This window comes from Podarcis pityusensis (genome assembly GCF_964106645.2).
Source record: "Podarcis pityusensis genome assembly, chromosome: 2".
Classification (NCBI taxonomy): domain Eukaryota; kingdom Metazoa; phylum Chordata; class Lepidosauria; order Squamata; family Lacertidae; genus Podarcis; species Podarcis pityusensis.
The window spans coordinates 4,615,683-4,625,967 of record NC_138029.1 but is presented as its reverse complement, the minus strand read 5'-3'; positions in this window follow the sequence as shown (position 1 = coordinate 4,625,967).

Below are 10,285 nucleotides of genomic sequence, written 5' to 3'. Positions count from 1 at the left end.
CGCGGGCCGGGCCGGGGCCGAGCGCGCCGGGCTGCCGCTGCCGCTGCCTCGCCGCATGGCTGTCCCCGGCCTCCTCCGCGCGCCTCCCGAGGCCAGGCTTAGGATCCGGCGGCGCCGAGGCAGCTTCGCCCCGGCTCCCTTTTCTGGGCGTTGTGCGTTACGCCCCGCCTGGGAGAAATTGGTGTGCAGGACTTCGGAGTACCTGGCAAAGAGAAAGGGAGAGGTGCCTGGTCGGGGTTTCGTGGGTGGATGTGCGTGCTCAGTATCCCGCATCCGCCCGCCCTTCGTGCCAGGCGTGCACGGCTTTGCGTTTGCGTGAGTGCTTGGGATTCACGTGTGCGATGTTGTGTTTGGAAGTGCAAGTGACGCGCATGGTCCCGCATGTAAGTGCTGGTGAGGTGGGCGTGCTGCCGGCTATTGTGTGAACTGGACGTCCGGGGGTGAAGTGTGCCTGTGACCGTGTAAACATGGGGAACAAGCTTCCAAGGTTAACTGAAGGGTGCTGAGGCGGGGGGGGGGGGGGAGTTTAGAGGCGTATTATAAAATTATTCGTTGTCAAAATCCTGCTGGATGATTTTACAAATATTTTAGTGGCCAGAGCCAGGGTTTGGTAACTGAAATGGGAATAGCGTTGAGATACATGCTCCTCTAGTTTAAAAATGCCTCCCCGTGGTGGTGTCATTGTAGTTGAATACATGGGCAAGGGAGGGCATCTGCCCCCCCCCATCCAGTAAAACAATAGAAATACTTAACTAACTGACCAATCACGTCGTTTCTGCCCCCTAACAAAGTCCTGCCCCCCCCCACTATGCCCATAGTTGAATATATTCAAATTTCCACTCTCCTGGAAACAAGCTTAATGGATTATTCTTTCATTCCAATTTTTTTTTGGATTGCCTTTTTAAAAGCAAAATTCAATGCCTTAAAAGTTTTTATTATTTTTAAAATGACCTGATCGTGACCAAAGAATTACACTGGGAGAGTGGGGATGACTCCACTGAAAATTTGCAGTGGAGACTTTGATACCAGAATCTGATAAATAATATCTAGTTATTATTAGACATTGGATAGCTAGCCCATTAGGAATAGGCTTTTTGTCCATCTAGCACAGTGTTATCTAATCTGACTGGCAACAGCTCTTTAAGAGTCTTTGACTGAAGCCTTTCATTTTACCTGGAGATTCCATGGATTGACAGATGACTAGCGTCAGAGTCTTGTAAAGATGTACACTTCAAAATTCATATTTTGCCCCATAGAATAGCACAAATGCATTCTCCACTTGCAAGGTGCAGAATTTCAGCAATCACTCTGGTGAGTTTTCTTTCTGAGCCATTCTGAAACTTGCTACTCAGCTTGTAGCAAATCCAAAGCAATAGAAAAGGTACCTGAATCGTTTTTGATCTTGTACACTTGGACCTATTTAGGGCTTCATTTCACAGGGCAAAGTGAAAATACTAAATTAAATACTAAATGAAAATTAAATGAGCAAAGCAAGCATCTTCACTACAGGTAAGGAGAGTTTCTGCTATTGCAGACTTGAAAACCCAAGGGGAACTGCTGGAGGTTCGTGGCCTAGGATGGAGGGGCTGTAGTAAAAGGGGCTATAATGTTGACCCTTTGACTACTCACACTTATGAGTAGTCAGTGTATTGGGTTCAGAAATAGAGGAAATGTCCATAGAACATAGAGGGATGGGTTGTATATCCACATGCGTTTAGTGCATAAATGCCACTTTAATAGGCCCCCATTCCTGCAGACTGCATCTTTACACTGCAGATGTACTCACACCAAAAAGAGGAACGCTGTACCTAAAGTGTAGCCATATGTGGGTGGGATTGGCCAGTTGCCAAATCCTGCCCTTTCACTTCAACATCTCAGCCTGTTCCACATGGCATGAAAAGAATGTGCATTTGTGTAAATATAGCTCAGTTGAATTGGGTGAGCATGTACAGTACAGAGGTTCTGGGGGAGAACTTGGCAATAGAGATGACCCCGAGAATCAAAAGGAGAGAAACAACTTGAAGACCCAAAAGTTGCATCTAAAGGATGATCAGAATAAAATACCCCACCAACAGTATTATAGGAACATAGGAAGCTGTCTTCTGCGCAATATGTTTGTTGGTCCATCTAACTCAGCAAGTTGACTAGCAGTGGCTCTCCAGGATTTTAGACAGGGGTCTCTCCCAGCCTTACCTGGGGCTTAACTGAGGACCTCCTGCATGCAAGGCCAATGCTGTGCCACCCCTCCCCTATTCTGCCACCCCAGCTATAAGCTCCCTCATGCTTTGGCCTCTCAGCTCTAACTCCCACCTCCCTCCAAAGCTAAATTTATATTTTCCTCATGCAGCTGGGAATTGATTGTGGGTTTATTTTTGCATCTTCTTTGCAGCCCAGGAAATGTCCATTGTGGGTTTTGTAGCAACGGAAGTTCAGCAACTTTTTGTGCCACCCTTTCACTGCATTTTGGGGGCCCCTCCCCTTCTGCCTTCCTTCCGCAGTGTCCAGGCCCAGAGAAACCTCCCAGCTTCTAAGCAAGAGAGGCCCCGGGAAGTCAGAGCTATTCCCTGCATGCAAAGGAAGGCGTAGGCAGGGAGCTGCCTCTGTGGAGGCCGGATCCTCCTGACCAGCTTTAGCTGCTGAGAAAAGGTTTCTATTCAGAGAGGCCTGAGCAGTAACATATGGTTCCTACTGTGCAACCTCCCACGGGCATGGTGACAGCATCTACCCAGGTGGGGGCAGATTCAAAGTGCTAATGCTCCTCAAGATGGCCCACAAGCTATCCCATCCTTGAGTCCCACAACCTCTGCAGGGGCTCTGAATCCCCATCTGCCACCAGGGCTGAACTAACACCAGCTTCATTTCTTTAACCAGTTGTGAATAATGCTACAGAGCTAGGCTGCAGGTCAGAACTGCAAGCCGTATTCATACAAGCAGGTGTTTGGGGGGGAAACAGGATTTGGGTTGCAATTCTATGCACACATCCCTAGGACAGTGGAGGACCTGCATTTGCGTTAACATACCAATATGAGTTCAGGGGGTTCCAGACTCCCCTAAATTCCTGGGCCCAGTAAGATTTAGAATTTAATGCTTGTTATTAAACTGAGTGCTGGACAATGAATTCCTGGATTCAGTTTGCAGTAAAATATGAGCCACACCAGTTTCCTTATGAGGTAATCACCTGGGAGATGAGCCATTAACCAAGAACTAAGGGAAAGTAATGGACCTTTAAGTAAGCCAAGGAGAAGAGACCCTCCTCCAGCTCTGAGTTAGTTAGAAAGACCAAGGTCAGAGTTTGAAGTAGAGTAGTGTTTAGGATTGGGTTTTCAACATTGGCCATGATGGAAGACAGGAGTAGACGGTTTCAGTCTGGTAAAGGCAGCAGTCAGTAAAATGCAGCAAGCTAGAGAGAGGGTCAGAGCCATGGCTGATGTCTGCCTGAATCCAGGGCTGCAGCTGTGGGAGAAGCAGGACCCTCTTGGCGTGTGAATGCTGTGAGCCCCTCCATTGTAGGCTCAGGTTGTATAATATGTGTAATATATAAACCATATGTCGTAAAGACACCATAGACTCTGTTGTGCCTCATTTCCAAAAGGAAACACAGGCCCTGGGTAAATGTGCCTGGAACCCCTGGAATCTTACACTGCTCAGAGACTGGGGTGGTGTGCAACAGTGCCAGTTCAACAACCTAAGTGGCATCATTATGAATCAGTGACTCAGCCAAGTACCAAAGCTTTGCAGCTGGCCGTGTTCTGGGTGGAAACAAGACTCTGGAAGGTAGCTGCTTATTTATTTGTAGGTTTATATCCCCCCCCCTTTCCTCCAAGGACCACAAGATGCCATACGTGGTTCTCCCATTCTCCATTTTATACTCACAACAACCCTGTGAAGTAAGTTAGTCTGAGAGAGACCACAGTCTAGATTGGTAAAGAAAAAGCATTTTATATGTGCTGCATATATAATATAACACTGACACCAGTTGGTGCTGTGGAGTCCCATCTTTTCCTATCAGGTTTCCCTGCATGAGCTTACAAGGAGTTTAACTGAATCACTTCTTTGACATGTCTAGATCCAGCCTGTGAGCTTGAGAGTGGAGTAGGGATTTGAACCCTGGTCTTCCAGGTCCAAGACCATCACTCTGGCAACTGCCCCTCGCTGGCTGTATTTATTCCACGGGGTTTGACTTGCAACTACAGAAGCACTTAAAGGACAGCCTGCTGTTGCCACTGTTTCTGTTTGAAAAGCAGCGGCAGAGAAAGCTCCCTTTAGTGGTGTGGGATGCACTTTGCTGTGGGTGGAATACAGGTTGGGGTTGTAATGACTAGCACCTCCCCCCCCCCCAAGGCAGGTGTGTGCACGAGCACAGGCAGCAGGAGCACAATAACCCTGGGGGGGGCTCTTTCTTTTTAATATCATTGAGTAAGTAACACTTAGCAGTTGCTGCATTTCTAAAAGTACTGTCCTGAAATAATTTTAGCTCCCCGGTTATTCTTTCTTTCAACTTGTAGATGATCAGCGAACATGGAGGTTGGAAAATGTTGTGGTAAACTGAAGAGTCCCATAATTAAATGAGACGGCAGAAACTCAGCTTTAACTTAAGAGAACCTTAAATCGAGGTTCAATGTCTAACTGAGCAAGACAGCGATGGTAAAAAGCGTCCTCCTTCGGCTGACACTACAGGGTTGTTGTAAGCTACAATCAGCCTTCCATCGGCCCGACGTTTCTCAGTCTGCGCCTTCCACGCGATACAGGAGGGCGATCATATTAGGGAGAGGAATTCTCCAATTCCAGTGCAACTAGAAAAACAAACAACTATAAACTCAGCCACTCGCCATTGGGGGGGGGGGTCTGGCTTTCCCATTCTATCGCCTCCGATGGGCCGCTCTCGCCAGCGACAGGTAAGTTGAGGGCTTTTGAAAAGGAAGCCGAGAAATCCTGTCTTTCGCCTCCCTAAAGGACCGGCTCCGGCCCTCGCCTCCCTCCCCACCAGCGCTGCGGTCGGACTCGCTTCCACGTGTCGGCCTCCCCCGCGCGGGACTGACGCACATCCTGCCTCCCACGCGGCCAGTGGCGCGCGGCGCGCTTTGCTCGCGGGGCTGGCAGAAAGGAGCGCGCCCACGCGCGGCCTCGCCGCCCCTCCTGGCGCTGCAGGGAAGTTGGCGCGGGGCGGAGCGGGCGCGAAAGAGACCCCCACGCCCACGCTCAAGAAAAGAGCCCCGAGGCGGGGAGCAAGGAAGTAATAGCAGGCGGCCTGCAGACCCCCCTCCCCGATTTCTGCAGGTTGGGGGAGCTGCAGTAGCAGCAGAAAGGAGAGGTTTTTAACCCCCCCCCCCCGCTCCTGAAGGCTCACCATCTAGTTCTTCTAAGAGGAAGGCAGGCAGGCTTTGAGGGCGGCCCTGGAATCCCTTCTGCTCCTGCCGCCCGGGGCGGGGCGCGGATGGAGCCCCCTGCGCCCTCTGCTCACGCCTGACCCGGAGAAAGTTGCCTTGGCAGCATCCTCGCGTGGCGCCACGCAGCCCAGGAGAGGGACGGCCAACTTGCTGCCCGCTCTCCTCTCCCCACCCCCGGGTCAAGCTGGACCTGGAGGTGGAGCTGCACGGTGCTGCCCCCCCCCAAAAGTGCCAGCAGAGCAGTCCGCCCCCCTAGTTACTAAGTGGCAGAGCGCCTGCTTTGCATGCAGAAGGTCCCGGGCTCCTTAGCTAGCAAATCTAGTTAGGAGCTAGTTAGCTCCTTCCTGAAATCCTGTGAACTGCCCTGAGACCTCCAGGTATAGGGCTGTATATAAATTCAATAAATCGTCATCGTCATCCTGGTCAGTATAGACCAGAGATGGGAACTTCTGACCTGTGGGCCAGAGTTGGCCCTGGTACAGATCCCAATTTGGCATGTGAGGCCTTTATTTATTTATTTTTTGCCAAACCATGCTCTTCCTCCCCATACCTGACATCTTGTGGGACAGAAAGAGGCACGGCTGGCTTGGCTGTGCAGCTGATCACTGCAAAAAACAACTTTACCAACCCTGTTTTTGGTGCTTGGGAAACACCAAGCACACGGCCAGCAAAATCCCTTGTGCTGTGGTTCCCAGGCACCCAGCATCCATGTGGCTATTGGGCACTTGGGAAGAGCTGCGCAACAAGCTTTGACAGGTGAGTGGGAGAACCTACCTGTCAATCATTTGGTGTCGGGTGATTGGCAGGTGGTTTTTCCCACCCACTTGTTAGAGTTGGCCCAGGGAGGTGAGGAGAGAGAAGGATCTGGCCAAAAAAGGTTCCCAATCCTGTTATAAAGCCTGTTCAGGATAAAGCAGTTCCTATGCTCTTCTGAAGAAGCATCACCTACTCCATTATAGCAGAGGGGGGGGGTGATGTAGGAACCCTTGGGCTCTTTTGCCAGTTCTAACTGAGGAAGAAATGCCTCATGCTTACAGCTGGAATGCAGGGCTTCTGTGTTCTCTGCCCCACTCAAGATGACCAACCATGGATTACCGGTAGTTACCCACAATCAGAAGTGGCTAGTTCTTCCCCACCCCCGTGCACTCATATAGAATGTGGGGGAGGGGAAGGAAGTGGTAGAAGTGGATTGACATACTATTCTGGATGAATATGGAATAAATAGGTGCAGTGTATATGTGGCACCAGAGAGTCATACGTGTCACATATTGTAGTTATGTACAGTATATGGGCAGCAATCCTACAATTACAGACAAAGAGTTTTGGACATTAATTTGTACAACTTGGCAATGTATTAGAGCTGCTATCCCATGCATCTCATTGAACAGTGGGTCTTTCTTCTGGGTAAATGTGTAGGATTGCACGGATAGCCTACTTTAATGTTTTGCAGGTACTTTCTCCAACTACTTAATCAGTTAACTTTGCTAAGGTAATGCCAACTGATCTGTTCCCATCTGAAGCTAAACTAATCTGAATGGCCAGCCGTCAGATGAAGACTTTCCTGAGAATACTGTATCATGAAAGCAACTAATCTGATTACTAGTTTCCAGTTAGTTATCCCCGAAATTATCAACTCTTTAGAGCTGATAATTAGAGTGATAATTTAGAGTGCCAGCCATTGATCTCTGCTACTGAGAAACTGTTCCTTTTGAGATGCACCCAAGATGTACCGTATTTTTTGCTCTATAAGATCCACTTTTTCCCTCCTAAAAAGTAAGGGGAAATGTGTGTGCGTCTTATGGAGCGAATGCAGGCTGCGCAGCTATCCCTGAAGCCAGAACAGCAAGAGGGATTGCTGCTTTCACTGTGCAGCGATCCCTCTTGCTGTTCTGGCTTCTGAGATTCAGAATATTTTTTTTGTTTTCCTCCTCCAAAAACTAGGTGCGTCTTGTGGTCTGGCGCGTTTTATAGAGCAAAAAATACGGTAGGTAGACTAAAGTTTATTTTGAGGATGAAGGGGCATATAAACATCAGTTCTTCATTTGGGCTGTTCATGCACGTAGCTCCGTGTTGAATAAGGAGCTAGGAACCAACTTCAGCCACATTTCCACAAGCTTGAGTATATGGCAACTCAAGTCGGAATAACACAGAGAAGTGGATGAGCTCAGAGACTGAGGTCAGACTGAGGTTGGAGAAGCTCATGGTTTCTTGTGAGAGCTGGCCAATCGTGGGGTGTGCAATAGGACTGTCCTAGCACTTCACATCAGCTCAGTTTACAAGCTATCCCTCCTCTCCCACTATCGCCGTGAGTGTGAAATTCCCTACCCAGGTGCAGCAAGCCGAGTGCAGAGCAGTGGGCAGCACGTGGGAAGGGCCTTGACAATTATGCTATTAAGAAAATATTTGGCATTAAAGAGCCGGGTCACGTGGGTTGAAAGGATGGGATTGTGAAGCATTTGCATCCCACATAGGCTTGTTGAAAAGGCTGCCGTCCACCCCCTGAGCCTTTCCTTCCCACTAATATGAGCCTCCCGGAGAGAATCAAAAAGGAAAAGCAATTGAGATCCGTTCTGAAGTAGGGTTGTTGCTTTCTTTCCTTACAAAGGCTCTTAGGCACTTGCTTAATTTCTCACACTCTGAAGCCAAAGACAAAGAAGCCTTTTCTGGCTTTGATGAATTTTACACACACAGGCACACTTTAGGCTATTCCTCTTGCTACAAAGGCCTACCTTTTTTGCAAAAGAACCAAGTCAGATATCCATCTAGGCATGCTACATTGTGATGCCTTGGTGGCACTACATCCCACCATAGAGTACCTATGCCTCTCAGTTATGAGCATTGCATGAAATCTCCAGCTGCCCAGAGGAAAACCTTGGGACTTTGGATGCTGGCAGTGTTAAAAAACATCATATATAGCCTTATACGTATTGAGTCAGATCACTAGCCCTTCTACCTCAGTATTGTCAACACTGACAGCAGCTCTCCTGTGTTTCAGACCTCTGCTGTATCAAGAGATGCATTCCAAGCGCTGACACTCAGCTACATTTTGCATTTAAAGCAGGAGCACTGATACTCGACTGCAGGCCTCCCTGAGCTGCACAACTGTCCTTGCTTAAGGTGTCTCAGCCATCACTGCACACTTAACTGTAGGATGTTAATCTTGCCTGGTTCCTTTTTATTCCCTGAGCACCTGCACTTATATAGCAACCTTTGAAGGTTCTTCTTTGAAGAAGAGATTTGCTTTTACAGTACATACTGTATGTTCTTGTTGGAAAAGGGATGCACCAGCAGAAAGTTCAGGTAACAGTAGCCACTGATCATTATCAGTGCAGGTATCTGTTTCATGACGTGCCAGACTGAGCACCTCAAGCTCCTTTTTCGTCAAGTCAGTTTTTGCAGCAATAAACTCAACCAGCAAACCAGTTATAGATAGGGATTTCTGAGAAAGCCATCTTGAATTACATCAGGCTGGACTATCAAAACAGGTTGAATGGCTCCTTTCTCAGCTAGAATGTGCTCCTTAATTCTTGTGAGGTCTGTTGTGCTCCAAAGCAAACAAAAAATAAGGAAGAATCCCCATCTCTTACCCTAGCACTTTTTTTTGGTCAAGGTCTCTTTTTCTCTCTTAATCTGACTTCCATCCTGTTTCGTTCCTCTGAGGCCAGGGTCTCTCTCTTTCTGGACTGCTGGACTGCTGGACTGGTAGGATGGCAATGTGACCTTGGCACGGGAACAAGGGTGATCCATAGACATATATTTTAGATAGTGTGAGTGTGAGCATGCTGTTCTCACAGAGCCTTGAAAGTCATTATCCCTGCTGGGGAGACTTACAGGGTATGAAAATAGGACAATGAACATAACAAAGCAAAAGAGAAGATTTCACCCTGAAGTGAGTAAGTTAGTTATGCCTCTGAACAGTTCATGCACTCTCTCTTGATAATTCCCTTTCAAATGAAAGAGACTGAGATTGCACTCCTAGAGCCAATTACCTAGGAGAAGTAAGACCCATTGAAGTCACTGGGGTGTACTGAGTAGATAAACATAGGATTTCACTGAAAAGCTGCATAATTACTTGGCAGCCTGTTCCACTGAATCAAATGGGGTTTACTTCTGAGTAGCTTAGCTCAGGTTAGATTTATTAAATTTATGACCCACATCCTACACCAAAAAGTCCTGAAACAAGATCTGTATAGTTAAAGCTATGGTTTACCCAGTAGTGATGTATGGAAGTGAGAGCTGGACCATAAAGAAGGCTGATCTCCGAAGAATTGATGCTTCTGAATTATGGTGCTGGAGGAGACTCTTGAGAGTCCCATGGACAGCAGGAAGATCAAACCTATCCATTCTTAAGGAGATCAGCCCTGGGTGCTCACTGGAAGGACAGATCGTGAAGCTGAGGCTCCAATACTTTGGCCACCTCATGAGAAGAGAAGACTCCCTGGAAAAGACCCTGAAGTTGGGAAAGATTGAGGGCACAAGGAGAAGGGGACGGCAGAGGACAAGATGGTTGGACAGTGTTCTCGAAGCTACCAGCATGAGTTTGACCAAATTGTGGGAGGCACTGGAAGACGGGAGTGCCTGGCGTGCTCTGGTCCATAGGGTCACAAAGAGTCAGACGCGACTAAACAACAACAAGAATTGCACTCAGTCCCTTAAATAATGGCCTGCAAACTGATAAGCAGCATGAAAATTGGAGAACGGCTTACTAAATAAATAAATAAATAAATAACTATTGTATCCTATCATGTTCTTAAGTTGTGTAAGATAGAGCCTTAATCAATATCATGCATTAATTCTGTGTGATCAATACCATGTGCTGCTTGTCTTATGAAGCCCATTTGTGTCCCCCCCCCAAATTTTATTGGCTTTCACAATATTATAAACAAACAAACACACAC